Source organism: Vulpes vulpes, chromosome 3 (assembly GCF_048418805.1).
Source record: "Vulpes vulpes isolate BD-2025 chromosome 3, VulVul3, whole genome shotgun sequence".
NCBI classification, from domain to species: Eukaryota; Metazoa; Chordata; class Mammalia; order Carnivora; family Canidae; genus Vulpes; species Vulpes vulpes.
The window spans coordinates 126614544-126640373 of NC_132782.1; the positions used below are offsets into that span (position 1 = coordinate 126614544).

The following is a 25830-nucleotide window of genomic DNA, read 5'->3' on the forward strand; positions in this document are numbered from 1 at the left end:
CATTCTTGACTATAAATTATTACTTTTCCACTGCTGAGACAATGCAAGGATCTTGGAATGGTTTGCCTCAATTCATTCCACTCTCCCTTTTTGTGTTATTATTTGTGCTCAGCTTTATTAAGGTATGATTGACAAATAAAATTTTAAGATATTAGTGTGCAACACTATGATTTGATATACCTACATATTGTAAAAGAATTATCCTCACTGAGTTAATTATTATTATTATGCATTTAATTGTATGTATATTGTACAGAACTTAAGACAATAGTATTATTATACAGTATCAATATTTATATTTACTCATATATTTAGCTTTTCCTTTCTTAATTATCTTTCCCTTCTGAGATTATTTTCCTTCTGTCTGAAGACCTCTGTTTAGGTTTTGATGTTTGTTTTAGTTTAACTCTCTTAGTAACAGTTCTCTCCATTTATATTTGTCTGAAAACCTGTATTCATCTTAGTTTTTGAAGGGTATTTTCTCTGGAGATAGGATTCCTTTCTAGCACTTGGGGTATCATTTCATTGTCTTCTGATTTTATTCTTCTTTTATTGTTTCTTTTCAGAATGCACTATCAATCTTGTTGCTCATTCAAGGCAATGTTTCTATTACCTTGACTGTTTTTATAGTTTTATTTTTGTTTTAGATTTAATCAGTTTTACTATCGTGTGGCTGAGTGTGAGGTGTGGATTGGGTTGTATATAGCCTACTCAGGTTTGGAAGAACTTCTTTTTTTTGTTTGTTTGTTTTATTTATTTATTTATTTATTTATGATAGTCATACAGAGAGAGAGAGACTGGCAGAGACACAGGCAGAGGGAGGAGCAGGCTCCATGCACCGGGAGCCCGACGTGGGATTCGATCCTGGGTCTCCAGGATCGCGCCCTGGGCCAAAGGCAGGTGCCAAACCGCTGCGCCACCCAGGGATCCCTGGAAGAACTTCTGAACTGGATATAGTGGATGTCTTCCTCACTTCTCCAAAAATTTTGGCCATTATGTATTTAAATAATTCTGCTTCCCTGTTCTCTCTCTGATATTTTTATGAAACCCAAGTACATGCACATTAAATATTTCCACTGTCATACATTTCTCTTATGCTTTTCTGGATTTCCATTTTTTTCTGTGCTTCAATCGCATTATTTCATTAACTCATTTTGCAGTTTGTTATCCTCCATGCCACTATGTCTAATTGCCTACTGACCCCTCTTTAAAGTTCTTAATTTGCTATTTTATATTTGGGGTCTAAAATTTACATTTATTTTTACATATTTTACATTAATTTTACATATTGTAATTTGTTGGTGAAATTCTCAGTATTTTCACCTATTTTCCTCACCTTTTCCTCTACTTATTTTAATATATTAACCATATTTACTTAAAAGTTCTTGCCTGGTAATTTCTCATATATTTATCATGTTATTATCTTTATTTTTTTACAGTTTTTTTAAAATTCAAGTATCCTTGTCTTTTTGAATGTCTAGTAATTTATAATTGAATGCCACCATATGATATCATCATCTGTGCACCTTCAGAAATTGGCAAGTATCCTGTGGGGAAAACTTGCCATGTGCAAAGGTCAGTTTTCTACCCATTCCTTCTCAGTAGGATCTTAGCCCCATGGGTCTGAAATTTCATCTTTATTATACTGGAAGCCTGCCAAAAGCTCTCCTGTTTTTTCTGTTCCTAATTTCATTCTGTACAAGGGAAGTCTGGATTTTCATATCCTTTTGTTGAGCCCAGCACTGGCAAAACTCTCAGAAAAAAAAAATTATCATTTGTCTATGAGCTTATGGCTTTTAACTTTCCCTCTGTCCAAAATCTTGTGTCTTCCTAGTCCTGTTTCTACAGTCCCCCAGTACATTTAAACATGTGTATTTTAAAAAGATTAATAGACTTTATCTTTAGAGCAATTGGGCAGAGTATGCACAAAGGTCATATGCATATTTTAATCTCCTTTTATTGTTCTCAACAGGTCAACTGCAAGATACTCTATCGTACCAACGAGTGGATATATCTCTTAAGCAGTACTTCTTAAAAGGATCAATATACTAATAAAGGAACATTAACGTGATATCTACTCATAAGGTCTCCAAGTTGTAAATAATATATTTATATATTTAAGTAAAAAGACTGACAAAATATTTTGAGAAAATAGAAAAAGATACTTTATTATATCAGAAGCTCATAGAAGTTGATACTGGAATCATACCTCAGTAACTAAATGGACAAAGTTTATAGAAGTTTTAATGTGAAGGTACGTTTAGTTGATAAACACTTAAGAATTTGCTAAACTGACTAATTTATCAAAAAATACAAATGAAAATAAGTGCTTTTGACCATTAAATCAGTTCAAATAACTGCTAGGTGTGACTTCCTAGGTATTAGACCTTAATCCTTAATGTTAGCTGTTAGCTGGGTTTTGCTTTAAACTGAAAAATGATGGGGACACCTGGGTGGCTCAGTTGGTTAAGTGTCGGACTCTTGATTTTGGCTCAGGTCATGATCTCAGGGCTGTGAGGCTGAGCCCTGCTTCAGGCTATGTTCTGGACATGGAACCTACTTAAGATTTTTTCTCTTTCCCTCACCCCTGACCTCTCTCTCCCTTTTTAAAAGAACCAAACCAAAACAAGCAACCTTAAAAATGATGTCATTAAATCCTGGTGCTACCATTGACCTTACCACAAGAATTAACACGATTCTAAAATTCCTGCTGCTTTGCTCCACTCGATGAATTTACACTTAGAAATTATTATCTCAGACCAAATCAAGCCTGAATCTCTCATATCTTTTTCAACCATCATTTGGTTTGCTCACCACCCTCCTTGGTATTCATGCTATTATCAGAAGAACCCCCATATACTTCCCCTTCCCATTCCTGTCTTCCTTTTCTATGCCAAATTCCTATTATTCCTAATATTAAAGTATATGTGGGCTATAATGATATCCATCATTTATGTGGTAGTGGTAAATTGGCAATTTTAAACATCATTAGTGTCAGAGCAAGCTATTAGGCTATGCTAGAAAAGCAGAAAAATATAATGAAAACAACTAAATGTTCAAAAATAAGAAAGTGGTTAGGGAAATTATCAATTTGTATATTTTTATACAATCACACTTTAGTGCACATAGTATTTTTAATGGCTTACAAAAAATATTTGGAACATCTTTGGTAAAATAGATACATAGAAAAAGTGAAGAAAACCTTAAATGTTTAGAGAAAATACAATCAGGGATAAGATTAATCCAAACATTCATGGGTTTTATAGGGTTTTGGAGAAAAACTGGCTTCTGCTCTTCGAGCTTCCTATCAGGCAAAAAGGAGAGTTGATTATGATACTCACAAGTGTCTGAAAGATTAAGACAAACAAACAAACAAAACAGCTAGTTAGGAGCAATATGGTTTGTCCTGAGACTCAAGAGAAATCTCTGCCTCCCACCTACATGAAATAATTTTTTTATGAAATAATTTTTAATAATATTTTGACCAGTAAACTGCTTCTTCAAAAAAGTCTTACAAAGTCCCAGTATTTAAAAGAATAAACTAGATTAAATGGACCAGCTCAGATATAAAAATCTTGATAAAATTTTGTTGGCAAAGAAAAGTCAGGAGGAACAAAAAGGAAAGAACATCACCTTCCAAACCTTCCAAGTGAGGCCGACTAGGAGAGACACCTGCTCAATCATTTACATCATGAGACTGAGCAAACCACTAACCTCTTTGAATCTCAGATTCCTTAGCTTTGAAATGTAGTTAATCCTTCCTTAAAGGATTATAAAGTTTAAATAAAATGAGAAAAAGTATGTAAAACACCTGGTACATAGAATGTCCTACAAAAATAATGATTTCCTTCCTTCTTCTCTGCTTCTGGTGATTCACATTTTCAACATCTTCCTATATTGATTTTGTTATCATAATAGATTTATATACTAATTACATTATAGAGAAGGGCTTTTTGTGGATGTGTGGGCCAGGGCCTATTACCTAATTAAAATTAAGTTTCTGGTACTTGTGTCAGGTGCCCTGCTATGCACTGTACTAAGTGATGATATGAGGATACATTTTTTTTTTAAGATTTTATGTTTTTAAAATAAACATCCAAGGTGGGGCTCAAATTCACAACCCTGAGATCAAGAGGGGCATGCTCTACCAACTGAGTTAGCCTAACACTCTGATATATGTTTATGATTACCAATCTCCCTTTATTATCTGTGGTTACGGTCTCTCTTTTATGCATAATGTAAAGAACATGCATCGTTTTTTATTGACTTGCATTTTCTGTAGTTTATCTCTTTTAATGATCTTTTGAAGAGCCTGCATTTACATTTATCAGTTTTTTCTCATTTATAAATTATTAATCTACCATTTTATTAATTCTTTTATGCTGTTCTTATACTCATTTTAAAGAATTATTTCTAGCTCTTCCACTTGAATGATTAATTCATATATTTTCATTCTTTCTTGTTTAATATAAAATCATCATATTTCAGCATTAAATTTTCTTCTGAGTATAATTTGGCAGGACCCCACCAGTTTTAAACCTTCTGTAATTGGGGATCCCTGGGTGGCGCAGCGGTTTGGCGCCTGCCTTTGGCCCAGGGCACGATCCTGGAGACCCGGGATCGAATCCCACATCGGGCTCCCGGTGTATGGAGCCTGCTTCTCCCTCCGCCTGTGTCTCTGCCTCTCTCTCTCTCTGTGTGACTATCATAAATAAATAAATAAATAAACCTTCTGTAATTATAGTTATGATGTCATCTTTTATCTGAGTGAAAGTAATTTTTCCTTTTAGAGTGGCCAAAGCTGGTAGTCATTCCAGCACCCCAAAATCTGTTATTCCCTTCTTATACAGTAACATAATATTTAGTTGAGCACATGGTCACTAACCTGAAGACTACTACTTCTTAATCACTATTGTGGCTGGGTGTTGCCATGTTATTTAGTTCCACCAGGGGTTGTGACAAAATGGTGAACTGATGCATACTTTTATTCTGAAAATGAGTGTGCCTTTTTCTCCATGCCTGGAATACAAATACAAAGGAGAGAGGAGCTGGTACAGTGTAGAAGCCACAGGTTGAGGTGTGTAGAAAAAACAAATAGAAGATGCCTGGGTCCTGGATACCAAGGAGCTTCCCTATCTACCCTGATGGCTTATGACAAAATTGTGAGACAGAGACAAAAACAAAAAAACCCAACTTCTATTTCATTCAAGAATTGTTATTTTGAGACTCTGCATCAATGGATGTAATTATAACTAATACAATTAATAATTTTCAGTATATTTGCATCATTAATAAAGAATAAAGAATGCACAATTTCTGACTGGAATGTGTTGAGATATTTTTGGCCACCTACTAAATGATCAAGTTTTGTAAATCCTGTATTTTGTTAGTTTTGTAAATATCCTGTATTTTACTTTTCAAAAGATATATGACTATGTATGTATAAATTTTGTATATATTTCTATATTATTCAATCTACCTCATTAATCATGTTACCAGTTCCCATATTATGCATTTTAAATACTAATAGTTTCGCTTCAAAATAAAAAGTTTAATGGTCCCTATATGTCCTGCTTCCTGTCTTTATTGTATAGGTAAATAACATAGATTCTGGACCAAGTTATTTGAATCCCAGCTCCTCCAGTTTATAGGCAGGCTGTGTGAATTTGGGCAAGTTATTTAATCTCGCTTTTCTTCAGTTTCCATGTCAGTAAAATAGGGAAAATAATAGTACTTAATCTCATAGGATTTTTATAAGGATTGTAAGATGAATATATTTTGAACACTTTGACAGTGCCTAACAGAGAGTATGCATTTTTAAAAACAACTAGATATTTGATATATTGCATATAAAAGTCTTTGAGAAGTAATAAAGTAATGTAGTCTGCTTAGTATTGCTTATTCTAGCATTATGCAAACTTGACTGTGGAATACTTTGGTTATAGCCAGAGGAAGAACATGTGTTTCATGGAATACTGGTTTTGGAAATACTGAACTAGATTATTCAGATCCACTGAATATTGCAAATTCTTCATTTTACCATGGGGTACATGAATGTAATTTGAAAGGTCTGTAAACCTCTTGAAATTGATATGAGCTTTAGGTATAAATGAATTTACACATATTTCTATGAAGCAGATCCACAGAGTTAATCTTATTCTCAAATTCTCCATCTGCATTTTATGTTTAATTGAAATATCAGATTAGAAATAGTATAAGTCACTTTCTACTGTTTTATTGTTCTCGTTCACTGTTTTGGGTTTATCATTACATTTTTGTTAAGCCTTTTTCTTGTCTTTTTGTGTTTTTAACAAAATTCTTCTTTATTTTGCAGAACATGTTTAAAAAGTCTTTTTTGTTGTTGAAGCATAGTTGACATACAATGTCATATTAGTTTCAGGTGTACAGCATAGTGATTTGACATTCGTATGTATTATAAAATTATCACCGTGATGTCTTATTACCATTTGTCATCATACAAAATTATTACAATATTACTGGATATATTCCCTATGCTGTACTTTACATTCCTGTTACTTATGTATTTTATTTTATTTTTTTTGTTTTACCTTATAAAAAGATGCCTTATTTTCCCTCATATTCAGAATATGAAAATGCTGGTGGCTTAGCAGTTTGCAACCATGTTGAACCTAGTAATCTTTTTTTCCCCGAATTTTTATTTAAATTCTAACATCTAAATATTGATATACAGCACAATGTTGGTTTCAGGAGTAGAATTTAGTGATTCATCACTTCATTGTTAAGCTTTTTTGGAAGATTCATGGATCTTTATTTTTTTAAATATAATTTTTAATGTCTTTATAATTTTATTTCTTTAGCATTTCATCTGAACGCTCTCTCTCTAAATGACCTTCTCTTGTTTTATAAAAAGCAATGATTCTTCCATAATTTTATTGAATGCTGTTTTCTAATATTTCCTTTTGGGTTCTGCAGCAAATCTTTTTTTTTTGTTTTTTAAATAGGCTCCACGCTGGGTGTGGAGCTCAATGCAGGCCTTGAACTCACAACCCTGAGACTGAGACCTGAGCTGAGATCGAGTTGGATGCTTAACAGACTGAGCCACCCTGGTGTCCCAGAAACAAAGCCTTTATACCAGGGTATCCAGATGCTGTTTCCTTTCTACCTTTTGAACAGTTATACATTCAGGTTTGGTCATTATTTTATTTGTTTTTCTCATTCTTAAAGAAGATAATACCTAGCCCCACTTCAAATGAGTCAGTTTAGATGGTGAGTAAATTTTCTTGTTCCAGCATGTTTTCTCATAGTGATTTTGAATAACTTTTTGAGATGTAAAGCTGATGGGGAGGAAATATCATGTATTTCCCATACATTTCACAATTATTAGCAGATTTTGCCAATTCCTCCTTTGAGAGAAAATCTTTTTAATACCCACAATTGATATTCTAATACTTTACAAGTATCTTTGCATAAAATGTAATCAAAATAACTCACTTTACTAGGTTGGCATTACTATGATATATGTACTGGACAATAACATTAAAAGAAATAAGTGTTTATCGGGTATATCATTTGCAAGTATCTTTTCCCTTTCAGGAGGCTGTCATTTTGTTGATGGTTTCCTTTGCTGTGCAAAAGCTTTTGTATCTTGATGTAATTCCAATAATTTATATTTGCTTTTGTTTCCCTTGCCTTAGGAGATCTACTTAGGAAACTGTTGCTACGGCCAAAGTCTGAGACATTACAGCCTGTGCTCTCTTCTAGGATATTTATGGTTTCGGGTCTCATGTTTAAGTCTTGAATCCGTTTTGAGTTTTTTTTGTGTATGGTGCTGAGAAAGTGGTCCAGTTTCATTCTTTTGCAAGTGGCTGTCCAGTTTTTCCAGCGCCATGTATTGAAGAGACTGTCTTTTCCCCATTGTATCTGCTTGCCTCCTTTGTCATAGACTAATTACCACATAATTATGGGTTTATTTCTGGGATTTACAGTTTATTCCATTGACCTGTGTGTCTATTTTTGTGCCTGTATATATATGTATAATATGTATATAATATATAATATAATATATAATATATTATATATACACAATAATATATAATTATTATATACAATAATGTATATTATATATAATATATTCTATATACAGGCACGAATATATATATAATATATAATAATATATATATAATATATATTTCTACAGCTTTGAGGAGTATATGTTTAAATCTGGGATTGTGACACTTCCAGCTTTGTTCTTTTCTCAGGATTGCTTTGGCTATCTAGGGTCTTCTGTGGTTATATGCAAGTTTAGTATTGTTTGTTCTGTTTCTGTGAAAGGTGCTATTAGTATTTTGATAGGGACTGGACTGATTCTGTATATTGCTTTAGATGGTATGGACATTTTGATAATATTAATACGTCTAATCCATGAGCATAGAATATATTTCCACTTGTCTGTGTCATCTTCAATTTCTTTCATGAGGGGTTAGTGTGCAAAATATGTATAAAAAAGCTTACGCATCTCAACACCAAACAAACAAAAACCACAATCCGATTTAAAAAATACGAAGAGGACCTGAATAGACATTTTTCCAAAGAAGACGTACAAATGGCCAACAGATACATGACAAAATGCTCAAGATCACTAATCATCAGGTAAATGCAAATCAAAACTATGATGAGATATTATCTTACACCAGTCAGAATGGCTAAAATCAAAATGACAGGAAATAACAAGTGTTGGGGAGGATGTAGAGGAAAAGGAACTGTTGCACTGCTGGTGTGAATGAAAATTGGTACAGCCTCTGCATATAACAGGACAGAGTTTCCTTGAAAAATTGAAAAGAGAATTACCATATGATCCAATAGTTCCACTACTGGGTATTACCCAAAAAAACCCAAAAACACTATTTGAAAAGAGATGTGCACCCAAATATTTATTGCAGCATTATTTACAATAGCCAAATTATGGAAGCAACTTAAGTGTTCATCAGTAGACAAATGGATAAAGAAAAGTCAGAACACACACACACACACACACACACACACAGGAATATTACATAGCCACAAAAAACATAAGATTGTGCCATTTGAGACAACATAGAAGGAACTAGAGGATATTATGCTAAATGAAATAAGTCAGACTGAGAAAGACAAATACCATATAATTCTACTCAAAAGTGGAATCTAAACAATAGCAATAACAAAACAAATAAGTAGAATGAGAGCTATAAATATAGACAATAAACTGATGGTTGCCAGGTTTTGAGGATGGTGGGGATTCAGCAGAATGGGTGAAGGAGAGAGGGAGACATAGGCTTCTAGTTATGCAATGAATAAGTCACAAGGATAAAAGGCACAGCATAAGAAATATGGTCAATGATATTGTAATAACCATGTAATGAGACAAATGATAGCTGCACTTGCAGTGAATATAAAGCATAAAGTATAATCTCACAAAATCCCTAAGTTGTACACCTGAAACTAATGTAATATTGTGTGTCAACTGTACTCAAAACCAATCATTCAATCAGTAGACTTTGAGTAAAGCAAATTATCCTCCCTAGTGTAGGTGGGCTCCACCCAATCAGTTGAAGGTCTTATGAGAAAAAGACTGAGGTCCCCTAAAGAGGAAAAATTCTGACTCAAGTTGGGTCTCCATCTTGCATGGCTTGCCCTGCAGATTTTGAATTTGCCAGCTACCACAATCTTGTGTGCCAACTTCTTTAAATAAATTTCTATTTATTCACATACAATACAATAAAATAAAATTCAGTTATTTGAAAAAAAAATAAATAAAAATAGATAAAATTTTAGACAATATTCCTCATAAATATAAATATAGATGCAGGATCTGTAACAAATAATTACTAATATCTTTTTTTCTTTTATCTATCCTAATATCCATTTGAGGGGATCCCTGGGTGGCTCAGCGGTTTAGCGCCTACCTTCAGCCCAGGGCCTGATCCTGGAGTCCCAGGATCGAGTCCCACATTAGGCTCTTTGCATGGAGCCTGCTTCTCCCTCTGCCTGTGCCTCTGGCTCTCTCTCTCTCTCTGTGTCTATCATGAATAAATAAATAAAATCTTTTAAAAATATATCCATTTGATTGCATTAATTTTTATTTAAATCTCTGCAATATCATCTACCTCCTGCTTTCCATTCTTTCTGTTACTGTCCTATTTCAGAATCTTAATGCCTATCACCTGGATTATTACAGTAACTTTCCAACTTGTCCCTCTACCTTCACTTCATTTTCACTGCTCTCCACCAGATTTTTCTTTTTAAATCCAACATTTCATCATGTAACCCCAGGATCTGAGTGTTGAAAGACTTTTAATAGTTTCACAGGTTCATGTAATACGATTAAGTACCTCTTGTCCCAACATTTGAAATTTCCATTACTATGGTCAATCTTCTTTAGACTTTTATATCATTATACACATTGTATGCTCACTCAGGGCAACTCCATAATCCTACTCTATCTTTCTTATACTAATATCTTTACTACTCTGTTCTTTCTATGTGAAATCTTAGCCTATGAAAAATCCTATTTTAAAATCTTTTTTAAAAATCCTAATGGGGGGATCCCTGGGTGGTGCAGCGGTTTAGTGCCTGCCTTTGGCCCAGGGCACGATCCTGGAGACCCAGGATCGAATCCCACGTCGGGCTCCCGGTGCATGGAGCCTGCTTCTCCCTCTGCCTGTGTCTCTGCCTCTCTCTCTCTCTCTCTCTCTCTCTCTCTGTCTGTGACTATCATAAATAAATAAAAATTAAAAAAAAATCCTAATGGGGGAAATATTTGTCCACAGTTTTGATCTCTCCACCTTTTATGCTCCCATGCTACTTGGCTTTTACATCTACCACATCCCACCTTACATACATATAGCACTTACTGTTTGCTATACATATTTGGAATATGGTGCATGATATCAGATCTTTTCTTTCTATGGAGGTTTCCTGGCTTTCTAAGAAGATTGGAAAATGTAACATAGTATTGTCATTTAACATAGACTTCTTGTCACTTAACATGGTATTGTGTGTGTGTGTGTGTGTGTATTAGATTATCAGTAAATTCTTGATAATGGTATTAGATTTAGTAGTAGATTAGAATAAAGCTTGAAAAGCCTGTCCCTTCTTCCAGATGCCAGCTTCATTTGGAAATATCTGAACTTGTTTCTCTGCTGCTTCTATTTAGTAGCATCTTTTAAACTGAAACTAAATCACACATGTCAAAATGTGTGGATTTTCTGCATCTCTGATTCTGTAATTTTCTTGTCCAATGAATAATAAAAGTATTTTCACACTTTTGGTTAGTTCATGGCTATCCTTACTTACATTCCTATTCATCTTTGACTCTCTCTTCACCCTACTCAAACTTTGCTGTAAACATTGCCTCTCCTATATAGTGGAAAAACTTCCTTAATGTACAGAACCATATTATTGATTTTGAATATTTTTCAATATTTGAATATTTAACATTTCTTATTTAATACATACACAACTTGGGACACTGAAAAGCTCACTCAGCCACAAGAAGTGCCATGTATTTTTCCATTTATTGTAAAACATGCACAATACTAACCTAAATATACAGAGGCAATACATTTTAGCATAATTTCTTATGCTGCCTAGAAAATCCTTACTTTCAATTTGAGTGGATATAGCTTAAGAAATACTCTTCTAAATATTTCATTTAAAATCTAGACATTTAAGAAATCTAGACACGTTTGCTCAAGTTTAAATATATGTATATATCATAAATATATACATATATTAAATATTTTAAATAGTTATTTATTTGAAAAAGAGAGAGAGAGCATGAGAGGGCGGGGAGAGGGAAAGAGAGAATCTCAAGCAGACTCCCTGCTGAGCACAGAGCCTGACCCAGGGCTCCATCTCAAAACCCTGAGATCATGACTTGAGCCAAAATCAAGAGTCAGATGTTTAATTGACTGAGCCACCCTGGTGTGCTGCTCAGGTTTATATTTTTAAAATACATGTTTAAGAAGCATTATTGAAAGGATCAAAGCATTTGATACATGCAAAAATAGTCTTTAATAATTTCTAGGAATCAGATACTTGTACACTAGAAATAGAAATACTGAGTTAAAATGTTATAAATCACAAATTTGTTTCATAAGATCACCAAACATAGCATCAACATTCATATTTCCTTACTGTGGATAATTCTTAAGATAGAAAAATAAACCACAATTCTTATTAATTCCAAGTAAGGAACATATTTAGAAGATTTATAATTAGGGAGCATATTTGCATCTATTATTATTTTTTAAAAAATATTCACATCTACTATGTGCCAAGCACGATACAGTATAGGATGAGTGTTTTCTTAGTAAGAGACACCAACAATTTCAGATCAGTTTTAAAGAGAATACTTTAGTGAGAAAATGTAATCAATAATTTGTCTCTCAACTTCAGAACAATTAAGTTGTCCCTGTTTCCAAATACCTAACTGGAGAGTTTCCAACTTTCCTACATTTCTATTGTATTATGAATAATGTTTCTAGCTCACTAATTTTGTTGTTAATCAAACACTGAAAGAGATTCTTTATACTTTCAGATATGCTTTGAAAAAAAAAAAGCCTTCCCAACATATGCACAAGGGAATTATAAGTTCATTAGTATACAGTTTTTCAAATCTTATATTCATGGCTCATTATGTTACCTTCGATATAAAAATATATTTTTACACTTATATGACAGCAAAAAGAATTAGAATTAACATCTGATTATGAGTTCTAATTTTTGAAATTAATCTACAGGCATCTCTAATTTAAATATTTCAAATAAAGAAAACTACCTTTAATATTTTATCACAAACAATACTTAAAACTTAAATTAGTTCCATTTAGTTATGCTTTCCAAAAACATGCATTTCCAGATTTTAAAAGAATTTCCATATTTTATAGTATAGGCAAATCTAAAAATATATGCAGACTTTGCATTTTAGAAACTTTTGTCATGCTTCTTATCCAACTCAATCTTTTATTTAAAGTTTGTGGCTACATATTTCAATGGGAAACAGATTATCTGTAATCCAGTGATATGACATAACATTCTAAATCACAGAATCACATATCACATAAATTCTGGCCATAGGTGAATGTCTCATGTTGTTTTTATGGGTCACTAATATATAAATTAGCATCGAGACCAATCCAGGAAATTTTGCTAAATACAAAGTCTTTTAAAAAGCTTTACTTAATTGGAAAGGCTTTCACCAATTTCTACAAAGTTGCATAAAATAAATAAAATAAAATAAAATAAAATGTAAAGTAAATGTATTATGTATGTATGTTATGTATTAGAAGAAATACTAATCCAGCTTATCCTCCTAGGAATACAAATTGGCATTCAGTCTAGCCATAACTGTATACAAGCATGAGGCTTATCCATTGAATAATATTTGTGTATAAACAAATTCTTTGGTTATAAAGTTTATAAAGGTAATAAACTCCAACAAGATATCGTTCTCAGTTCCTGTGATACTCTCAATGTAACTGCAAGTAATATGAAGTGTAGGAATGCATTGGTATAGGATACCCTGAGTTATTTTGGACTAACCTGAGAATTGGAGGGGATATTTTTCGTTTCATTTTTCATCCTGACTCCATTATTCCTTTAGTTCATTATTTTTAATGAATGAACTAATGTTCATTATTAAATATGTGAGAAAACGTTTTGTTGTTTTATCCCGATCAGAATATGAAAAATCATGTCCAGAATAAGTGACTGAAAAGAGAAAAATACATATATACATATACATATACCTTAAAAATAGAATTGTTAAAGGAAGTCGGTAGAAACAAAATTGTTCCAATATGCCAAAGGCTATGCTTGCAAAACCTATACATCTCTTTATTAAAGCTATGCTAGAACAGCCCAGGATGATCATCAAAATTGTATGATCAAGAATTGACTTTTTGGTCAAGAAGATATGTTAGTGTATGGGGTGCAGAAGTGGCTCAATTGGTTAAGCGACTGGCTCCTGGTTTCAGCTCATATCATGATTTCAGGGTCATGAGATGGAGCCCCACATTAGGTTCTCTACCCAGTGCACAGTCTGCCTGAGATTCTATCCCTCACCCTCTGCCCCTCTCCTAGCTCATGCACAGCACTCTTTAAACTAAATAAAATCTTTAAAAAAGAAGATATGATAGTCTAATTATTGTTATTATTACATTACACAAAAATATTTGGCAAAACTGCAAAAGGAAAGTACTTATTGACTTTTTTTAACAAATATTGTGTATTTCTGTTGAAAAAAACAAACAAACAAACAAAAACCTCTTTTAAGTACTAGAGAAAGCTGTTGAAAATACTGGATGCTAGTAAGATTTTTTTCATGATTTTGCCAAATCTTTCCATATTCTACTCTGCCCCGAGAACTACTACTAAATTCATAAGCCTAAAACATAGCTTAATCAAGTAATTTCCTTGCTAAGTTACCTTTGGGTGATTTTTAAAAAATCCTCTTCACCCATTTAGTTTGATTATAAATCAAATCCTTATGTACTCTTCTAACATGGCAGCTTCTTCCCTGCTGCTGTGCTTCTGAGTATGTCACACCTCATTTAGAATGTCTGTCTTGTTCTTCTACGCCTGGCTCATTCCAAGTCTTTCTTCCTATCAGTTCCTGATACCAAAGTGGTTTGCATCTTTCTTGAATCACTCAGGCAGGTCCAAATTTCTCCCTTGCCTGAATTACTGCAGTAATTGGAAATTATACCTTGAAGGACTGCATGTGATGATACAGGTAACACCCAGCAAATTAATGTGTTCCAAACATTCATTTATAGATTACTTATTAAAAGTTGAAAATTTAAATAAAATTTATTGAAATAACATTGACAATAGAGGTTGAAAATTACTTGTCCACAAAATTACTAAATGTAATTAATATTCCATGCTATGTTTTAATCAAAAATGCATCTGAAATATATTATTGACAAAAATATAACTTTCAAAAATTTCTGTGAAAAGATGTATACATACTCCAGCTCAAAAACTGGAAGTCAATAACATTAGGTGGCTGAAAAAGCCAAATTGATAGAACTGGAGGGGAATGGTTGTTGTCAGGGACTGGCACAGAAGGAAATGTGGAATTAGTAATCAATAGGCATAAAGTTTCAGTTAATCAAGATTAATAAGTTTTAGGGATCTGTTGTTTGACATTGTACCATGATCAATGATACTGTATCGCCCTTAACAATTTGTTGAGAGACTAGATCTCTCAGGTAAAGTGTTTTTACCACAGTAAAATTAAAATTTAAAAAAAAAAAGAAGTCGTTAAACATGCATCACTTCATCATCTATTCTTTCTACCTCCCTGACAAACTATGCAGTCCTAGATATTCAGTAGGTATTTCTTTCTGGTTAGTCATTGCTTCAAAAATAAACACCCCAAAACTTACTGGCTTAAAACAACTATTTATTTGCTTATGAGTTTGCAGTCTGAGCTGGGCTCAGTTTCTGATTCTTCTGTTTGTCCTACTGCTGGTCACTTTTGTGGGTAAATTCAGCCCTCAAGTCAGCTGTGGGCAGTGAGGAAGTGGAAAGGGGTCGGCATCTCTCTCTTTCCACATAGTCTCAGGCCTTCTCACTCTCTTCTCCATGTGGTCCTTCTACAGGCTGGGCTGAATTTCTTTTCTGGAGGCTCAAACCTCCTAATGAGTACGAAAGTGGAAGCTACCAGACATTTTAAGGCTTAGGCCCGAAACTGACACAGTGTCATATTAGGCATATTCTTTTAGTTAAGCACATCATTGCTCCATCCCAGATTCAAGGAGAGAGGATTGCACAAGAGGATGAATACCAGGAGACTTACTCATCGGGGTCACCAGTGGAACACGCTACCACATGGCTTAATCACTACTTATTCAGTTGACTGTTAGTGATACAGAACACAATGTTCTAGTCTCTAATCACTAGGGTAAAATGAATTTAACATTTTAGTAACATGCCAACTTTAAGTATATGTACATTAAATGCTTTGGTATGTACAGATTGTGACTTGGTTATTCTTTTGACGAAGTTCTACTTCACCACAACTAACGCTGTAATTCCTATCAATGGGAGTTAAATTAAAAAGTTTTATTCCTGGTTTATAACATTGAAAACATTAGCAAAAATACTAAGCCCTCTAAAATTAATGTATCACAAGCTTGAATAAATTTGCAATAAGTACTGGCTTTTTTCCCCTATTCATGTATTTGTTTTAAGTTGGCTTCAATTTTGGGGGCACCTGGGTGGCTCAGTTGATTAAGTGTCTGACTCTTGATTTCAGTTTAAGTTATGATTTCAGGGTTGTGAGATTGAGCCCTGCATCAGAGCCCAGCATGGAGCCTGCTTAAGATTCTCTCTTTCCTTCTCCTTCTGTTCTGTCCCTCCTCTGCCCCATTTGCACTCTCTCTCTAAAAATAAAATAAAATGAAATAAAGTTGGCTTCAATCTAATAATTTGGAGTGCTCTGAGAAACTAATTTGTTAGCATCATATAGGAAAAAAACAACTAACTAGAGTATCCAAAATAATGAGCCTGCCAGGTTAATATTTAAAGATGCTACAATTACTTGTAATGTTTTAATCGCAGTGCAAATGTTAGTCTTAACATCTTATAATGCAAAACTTTAGAGTAAAATGGGAACTTGAAACTCCTCTCTTTAAATGCCACTTTCTCCATATCTTTATGAGGGAAAAAGTAGCTAGTTAGCATCTTTGAATTGCAAAAATTAAACACTCATTTAAGTAATCTAAATAATATTTGGTAGTCAATATGAAGATATAAAATATAAAGAAGGAAAACAGGAATCTCAAGGAACCCCAGACCTCATCATATAGAGGTACCAGAGATGATTTAAGATACAAGACAATTCTGGAAAGAAGATTTTATCACCTCTCAGTCCCTAAAAATTGTCAGTTAACCAGTATTCCTTTTCCAAGCTGGCTTTTATCACTTGGAAATTTCAAACCTTACTCTACTTTCTCTATCTCTTGGTTTCTGCTGGATCATACGTCTGGAAATTATTTTCATCTGAGATGTTCAGTGACTTCTGTGACAGGGCAATTCTTAATTGTCCAAGACTCTTTCACACATTCCATAATATTGATTAGGCCATGGACACTAAATGCCTACAGCACACACCAGTTATTATGACAACCAAAGTACCCCAATACTTTGCCAAACTCCCCTAGAGGGCGGTATCTCTCCTCCCCACACTCCAGGAAGAACTAACTACACAGGGCAAAATGAGCTTTCTGCCTCCTTTCTGGCTAACAAAAAGCTAGCTGTCATAATATGGAACAGGTAGGCCTGTTTCACAAATACCAGTTGCAATTCATGTCACATTTCTTTGTGAACAAAAATAAAGAGACCAAAGCCTTAATACATAATATAATAATAGTGCTTCTAAGTATTTACCAAAATAACTTGAAAACTATGCTCATACAAAAATCTGCACATGAAGGATATGAAAAGATGCTGGATGTCATTAGTTATTAAGGAAATGAAAAACAAAATCCTGATAAGATACCACTTCATATCCATTTGATGGCTACAATTTAAAAAGTGGACAATTTAAAGTATCGGTGAGGATGTAGAGATAACAAAACTTTTCACGCATCAGTGGTGAGAATTTAAAATGGCACAAGCATTTCAGAAAAGAGTTTGGTAGTTCCTCAAAGAGTCAAACATAGAACTACTATATGATTCAGTAATCCCACTCCTAGGCATATACTCAAGATAAATGAAAACATTTATTCATGCAAAAATTGCACATAAAGGTTTATGGCAGTACTATTCTTAATAGCCAAAAAGTGGAAATAACCCAAATCAGATGTCCACTGACTGACAAAGGAAAAAACAAAGTATGCTATACCTATATAAAGAAATATTATTCAGAATAAAGAAGAATTAGTATCCATACATGCTATACATGGATGAATTCTGAAAACATTGTAAGTTGAAGTAGTGAGACACAAAGGTAACATGTATGATTCCACTTACATGAAACATCCAGATAGGCAAAGACATAGAGGCAGAAAGTAGATTAGTGATTGTCAGGGGCTGAGAGCAAGAGAGAATAGGGAATAAGTGTCAAAGGGTACAGGGTTTCATTTTGGGACGCTGAAATTAATCTCACTTTAGATAGTGGTGATAGTTGCCTAACACTGTAATTATACTTAAAAATATTTAAATATATATATTTTAAAGGATAAATTTTATGGTATGTGAATTATATTTAAGTAAGATTTTTTAAAGATAAAGCCAAAAGTCAATTTTGCATATGAATGTTTATACAAATATCAAAATCACCAAAGCTGGATACAATCATGATGTCTTTCAGTAGGTGAAAGATTAAACAAACTATGGTATATGTATGTAACAGAATACTAATCAGTGATTAAAAATAAGTGAGCTACAAGCCATGCAAAAATATGTATGAATCATACAAGCATATGAGTGAAAGATAGCAGTCTGAAAAGGCTACATACTGCATGATGCCATTTATATGACATTCTGGAAAAAGCAAAACTATAGAGTTGGTAAAAAGGCCAGCAGTTACCAAGGGTTCCAGAAAAAGGAAAAGTTTCAATACACAAAATACAGAGGATATTTTAGGACAGTTAAACTATTCTGTATACTAATAGTGGGTACATAATATAATGCATTTGTCAAAATGCATAAAACTTTATAGCATAAATAGTAAACCTTAATATATGCAAATTAAAAATAAATTAGTTAGGAAATCAAGATATATCAGGAGGGAAGGCAAACCATGGCAAAAGAATCTAACTGTATTACAAATACATGAAATAACCTCACTGAAGGGAGTAGGGGAACAGATGCTGATCAAAAATTGGAAATTAGTAGTCTGTAAAACTAAAGGCAAAAAGTAACTGCACATAAGCACTGCACATAAGCATTGTAGTAGAGTTGGTAAAGTTGTTTTCCATAGGGTTTTGGGGTAAGAATTCTGGTACTGCCATACATGTACACTGAAATTGAGGAAGTAATAAGGATGAAGGGAGCCAGGTTTCTTACTGTTGAATAGGAGGTTACAGAAAAGCAAGGGGAGAGCAATGATCAATGTAGTAATGGATTAGAGATAGAAACATTAGTAGAAACTCATATTTAGTTTTATATAGTCACAGATGAATATATAAACAATATTTATAGACATTTACATATAAAAGCATTAGTATACACACATATATGTTCTTGCTCTATGTTCTGAAAAGGCCTAGATTTAATGATACTCCACGAGCAATAAGCATACCTGGGATACCAATCTTGGTCTCTAATACCATTCTCCAGTAAATGGAACCAGGGATCCATGGAGAAATGATTGCTTGTATAATTGGTGCAGGAAATATATGAGTTTGGAACATCTTGTAGTGCCAAAAAGTAAGAAAGTGCTAAAACACATACAGATACTGTTATGAACTGAGTGTTGTGTCTCCCCAGAATTCATATATCGAATCCCTAACCCTCAATGTGATAATATTTGCAGATGGAGCCTTTGAGAGATAATTAGGTTTAGATGATGGTGGGTCTCCCATGATGGGATTAGTATCTTACAAGGAGAGGAAGAGAGGGGAGTTTATAAGTGCCCCCTCCCTCTCTCTCTCACTCTCTCTCTCTTTCCACCATGTAAAAATACAGGAGGACTGGAAAATAACTCCTACAAACACAATGACAGGACTTCCAGGAACCAGATGAAGGGAAGGAGGAAATGATATTCATAGCTAATGCGTCACCTTCCCTCGATGATAGCTAAAATGTTTCTTCAAACCAACCAACCAATAAATGAACAAATAAAAAACAATCTCCTGTCCCACCTCCACCATTTCTAAAAATACGTAATTACATTTTATTTGGAACATTGGAATCTCTAAATAAAATGCTAAGATTGAGAATATGATTGGATCACATATTATTACAGGGGAATTTTTGCCCCACAATCCCAAATAAACACTGGACAGTCAGGTATTACAAGGTAACATAGTTGCATGGTGCTGAATATGACTAAGCTACACAGAAGAAAACAGCCATGAGGACCTGGTCAGCAGATTACAGAATAATATTTTGATAAATTGGCATGTATTTTTCTTCACCTTTCCTCATTTTTTTTTTTTTTTTGCCTTTTCTCTTATTCATTTGGTGTGATTATGGCCTCAGATGAGGGTTGGTTAAACAGAACATGAATAAAAGAGTTAAACTTTAGGTTTTTCATTTAAAAGCTGATGTCCAGGAACAAGCTTATGCCACATCATAAGATCTGGAAGAAAATATGATCTATTTCTACATTCCTCATCCTTCCTATCAAGGATGAAAAATTAGTCACCTTCAGGTTTCTGAGAAAAGAACCTGATCCCTACCTGTTTACAACCCCTCGCCGTATTCCAGCTCTAACAAATTCTTAGTATGACCAGAGGAGCAGATGAATGTGTTCCCTGTGCCTCATGGAAGAGAGAGCAGGATACTCTGGAAGTCTTGTCTTCAGCAAAGAGAATCATACTATATTGACATGTGTGGACCAGTTAACAGAATAGATGATTCATCACACAGAAAAATGAAAATGATGGAAGGGCAGATGTCTACCCTCCTTACTGAGACTTTGGCACTTTACCAATCCCCTAGAATTTAGAAGCAACTCTGGGAGAAAAGGAGAAGTAGACTGAAATTGGCTGAGATTTTGATCTTTCCATTTGTCTGATTAAGGATTCTAAATACAAATTAAGTTCTAATTACAGAATTAAGTGATATTTCCGGTGAATGTAACTAAGTCTGAAGTCCATGGTTAGTAACTACTACCTTTTTATCAAGCCTTGAAAAAAGGGGAACAATGCCTTTCTTAATAATCATAACTTTGAGAAATTACTGTTAAATATAAAACCAGAGGAGTTACATTAAATGAAGAAATTGAGAAAGCTTAGTTATATCAAATATTCCATGTGTTTCCTCACAGTTCTCAGCTCCTTTGCAGGGTGATGTAACTTGTTCTAGCCATTGGGCTGTAAGTGAAAATGACATGTGTCATTTCTGGTTTAAGTGGTTAATGGCTCAGATGAAAACTCCCTGTGCCCTTAAATTGTACTGCAGTGACTGAGGAGGTCACATGCTCCAAAAGGTGCTATCAGAAAGGTGCAACCTCCTGGGCAGCCCAGGTGACTCAGCGGTTTAGCACCGCCTTTAGCCCAGGGTGTGATTCTGGAGACCTGGGATTGAGTCCTACGTGGGGCAGGGAGCATGGAGCCTGCTTCTCCCTCTGCCGGTGTCTCTGCCTCTCTCTTTTTCTCTGTGTCTCTCATGAATAAATAAATAATCTAAAAAAAAAAAGGTGCAACCTCTGGAAATCTAGGTCCTAGACTTGCTGTATGGAGCAGAGGCTCCTTGTCAACCAATAGGATATGTAGTATGAGCAAGACAAACTTTTGTGGTTTTAACTCTCTGAAATTTTTGGAGTAATTTGTTATTTCAGCATAGTCTAGTCTGTACTTACTAATATATTATTGAATAGTCAACATTTAGAATAACATGAATCTACTAAATATCATATTTTGTGTTAAGTAAAACAAAATAGATTACAAATTAAGGTTATTAAAATAACACCAATTATGTAAATTGAATAGGTTAAAGCATGGGTGGCAAAATGATGAGTATTTTATATTTCCTCCCTTCCCTTTTTTTACATTTTTCTTATCACAGATTCAGAAAAAAATAAAACGTAATAAAATATGATCACATATCCCTCAATATCTTCCTAAAAAAACTGAGATATGGGGCAGCCCCGGTGGCTCAGCAGTTTAGCGCCACCTTCAGCCCAGGGAGGGATCCTGGAGACCAAGGATCCAGTCCCATGTCAGGCTCCCTGCATGGAGCCTGCTTATCCCTCTGCCTGTGTCTCTGCCTCTGTGTGTGTGTGTGTGTGTCATGAATAAATAAAATCTTAAAAAAAAAAAAAACAAAAAAACCCTGAGATATGTATTATATGTAGTCAGGTACTGTATTAGGAGGTAGGGTATATTTTTTTTCTTTCAAATTAAAAATAAGATTTGTAGGGGCACAAATCTCTGAATTTCCATAACTTGCTAATGTTATTACGATGTCAATTTGAAGTTACAAGCATTTGTTGAACATTTATCTATTCAGTGTTCAATAATGTGTTATATGTTTTTAAAGACAAAAAATAAATAATGAGATAATGGATTATTACACTCCAAATCTTACCTGGTGACAAAGACTTAGATAAGCAAGAATTGGTATAAATGGTTTCATAGATAAGGAAGATATACAACTCTCCTTCTTCATTCCACACTATATGTGTTAAATTACAGAGCTGAAAATATAAGTATAGTAATTTCTTGCCATAAACTTGATACTGTGGTGGAACCTCAGGCTGGATCTTTAGGTGCTTAAATTGGATGATCAAAGCACAGTATATTAGGATTTAAAGAGATTGTATGTAACACTAATAAAGATAAATATGCTATAGAGTTGGAAATATCTGGATTCAACCTGAAACCTTGATATTTCTGGCAGTGTGACTTTAGTCAAGGTACCTGAATTCCTGAGGGCCCAAGTTTCACTACTGTAAAACAAGCAGCATAATATCTACCAATATTATATATGTTATATATAATATATACTTAATATGTATTTATTTTATAATGTATTATATAATATATAATATATTATCAAACAATAATATTTAATATATTTATAATTTATATATAAATATATATAATGCAGTGCCTGGTATAAATTAATCTCTCAATAAATGGTAGTTCTTTTTATTACTCAGTCCCATCATGTAGTTTTACTCATGAAAAAAGAACACATGTTCAAGGTTTGGGGAATTGAACAAAGTCATAAGGCTAAATTAACTCTTAATCAATATACTTGAAAAAGAGTATTGAATATACTAAGTAACCCAGCAAATATACGGAACTAATAAATATAGGAAAATGGACTATGAAAGGTAATCACTATTTAGTGTTCCAAACAAGGATTCTCAGAGTGTGCCTATACCTTTTTAATCTCAGCTTCTGCTTCACACTAACCATCCACTTCCTCTTTCAGCTACTTTATTATGTCAAATAAATGGTGATTTCTCTGGTTTTAAGCTTTTGTTGTACCCTTCATGGCTTAGAATAGATAGTATAGCAAATCAGGGTAGGCAGTGGCAAAATAATGACAGCAGAACTACAGGTTGTCAGGGGAAGTGTTTTTAAGGGTAAGAAGCCTGGTGAAATTTTGGAGTAAGAAGCAGAACATGGCTCCATGGGATGTGGTTAATTAACTATAGTGGAAGGTGGGAAGGAGAAAACGAAGAGAGAAAATGAGAACAGAAAAGTTTGATAAGAGTTATGAGATGGCAACATTTATTCTCCCATCTACACTAGTGTTACTCACACCGGTAATTCATCTACCATCAGGTAACTAGACACCAAGCAAAGTCAGAGATGAGAAAATCGTACTAATCATAGAGATTACTGAGGGAAGTATCATGGAGAGAGAGAAGGAATGAGTCAAATGATTTGAAAGATTAGATTTGGCATAGAGAAAAATGGGCAACAATCTGGATGGGAGTAACAGCATGAGAAAAGGAAGATTGAGATAAAAGACTGATTTGCATTTGGGGTAATAAGGATACTGCCCTAACTCTGTCCCTATTAGTCCTTCTATTCTCCTTTAGGGTTGTCAACACCATGGCATTTGACAACGACAGGAATAGCTGTTTTATGACAAATGGACCTGACCAAAAATAAATGAGTTTGAGAGCACTGACAAAACTCACATATGCTACAAACAACCGTCTTCAGCCAGTAAGCCACCCAACTGTACCAGACTCAAACTAATGACCTTGAGGTGAAAGGTTCTATTATCATATTTCTGATTACCAAGGCTTTTCAAGTTTCCTAAACTCTTTTCCTTAATATTCTACAGTGTGTTCATTTTCATGGCTATAAACTTGTACTCAGATTTGCAGTGATATTTACTACTAAATTGTAGAGTATTTTAACTGATGTTAGTTCAAATCAATTCTGGAGAAACTTTCCAGCCAAGGGAATTGCAAGCTAGCTGGTTGACATTGGAGGTCAAATACTCCAGGGTATGGGTCTCAAATCACTTAATTCTTCACAGCAAATTAGAAATGGGACTCCAGCTGGTGCTAAAGAATAAGACAGACTTGCTGTATAAGGACAAGCTGCTGCTTGGATTTTGAGTCTTTATATTCCTAAAATAAAAAATTTGAAACTCAATTTCCCTCCCCCAATCTCATTCTTTCAGAGTAAAAGCTTTCTTAACAGCAAAAATCTGGCCACCTGATTTCAATACATAAATCTTGCCAAGGTATAAAAATAAAATACGATTTAAGCAGCAACCTGTAATCTCCTGTTGACGACCAGCTGTGCCTCCTATTAGTATTAATGGAAGTTACACAGGCATAATAAGAAGGAGGGGAAAATGCCACCTTATGCTTTTTGCACACCTTAACATTTTTACAGCAAGTCTGATTACAAGGGTTTACTTGAGCGGCAATTAAACACTGATTGATTACTAAGTACAATTTGTATTCCAGGCAACATGCAAATGGCAATGAAATTCTCAGATAGGGAATGGAATAAATTCTTCTCACATCAGAGAGAGAATCACATTATTTAAACAGCAAGTGTTTTCTTATATGAAGAAAAGAGGTTCACTATAACTTTTTTTATATTTTTACCCAAAGACAATAAGCCTTGATTCATTTTAGAAATAAATGATATGATTTCTGCAAATGTACTTCTCGCTTCACCTTCAGACTACAGTTCTCTTTCCATGATGACAAACTATATAGATGAAAAGCATAATATTCAGTCACTAATACACTGACTTTGGCTATAGTCACAACTATAAACAATACTTTCTTTCATCAGATTTTGGCATTGCAGAAATAATGTCTACTTTTAAAGTGAAAGTGAAGTGAACGGTTGATTTATTAAATGTCTATCAGGTGCCAGACACTATTCTAGGTATAGGCAACACAGTAGAGTATAAAAAAGTAAACAGTCCTTGATCACAGTACTTATGATATGGAAGGAGAAGATGACAATAAACAAGAATACAAATGCAGATATAATGTCAGTGTGTATGCAGCAAAGGAAAATATCCTGTGGAAAGTGAATGACATTGATATGTATGTGTGCCTATACATGTTCAGGAGAAAATGACAGAACGAGAGAATTTGGAGCCTTTTGTTTGCTGTTCCCCATGTGTAGAATATCCAAAGTTGTTGAATCGTCACCTGGTCTATATCATATTGGTCTTAATCCAAGGACAAAGAAGAGAAATAGCTCAGAATTTGGGTATATTGAACAAATAGTTAAGATCAGAGTGGCTTAAGTGGCATGAACTGGAGAAGAAAGGGAGGGGGTGAAATCAATGATACAGGGATGTTCAGATAGGTCAGGCCTTGTCGACCATTCTAAAGAATGTGGATTTTACTTAATTTTCAATGAGAAGACTTGATAGGTTTTGAATAAGGGAGAATTATGATATAAAGATGCTTTTGACCATCCATCTACTTGCTATATGTTTTTTAAGGGATACATTATAAATGTGATCTACCTTGGAATCTGCATTCTTCCTGAAATACTGGTTGATGTATCACTGTGTTCACTTCTTGACAATGGAATGTAAAAGAAACTGCAGTTAATAATCTTATAATCAGATGTATTTAATGTATTGTTATTGTTTAATGTATTGTAAAAAGCAGAGAAACTGGAAGAAAAGTAAAGAAAGAGTGGTATCTATGAAATAAAAAAAATTAGAAAAGACTATTGA

At 34.0% G+C, this 25830-nt stretch overlaps 1 long non-coding RNA gene across 1 annotated transcript; it reads left to right on the plus strand.

Moving 5' to 3' along the window:
• The first annotated feature begins 873 nt into the window (after positions 1 to 873).
• Positions 874 to 25830, plus strand: LOC112918456 (uncharacterized). Its single transcript, XR_012000749.1, has 3 exons — positions 874 to 1575; positions 1973 to 2254; positions 6984 to 25830. It is a non-coding gene; the product is annotated as an uncharacterized lncRNA (long non-coding RNA).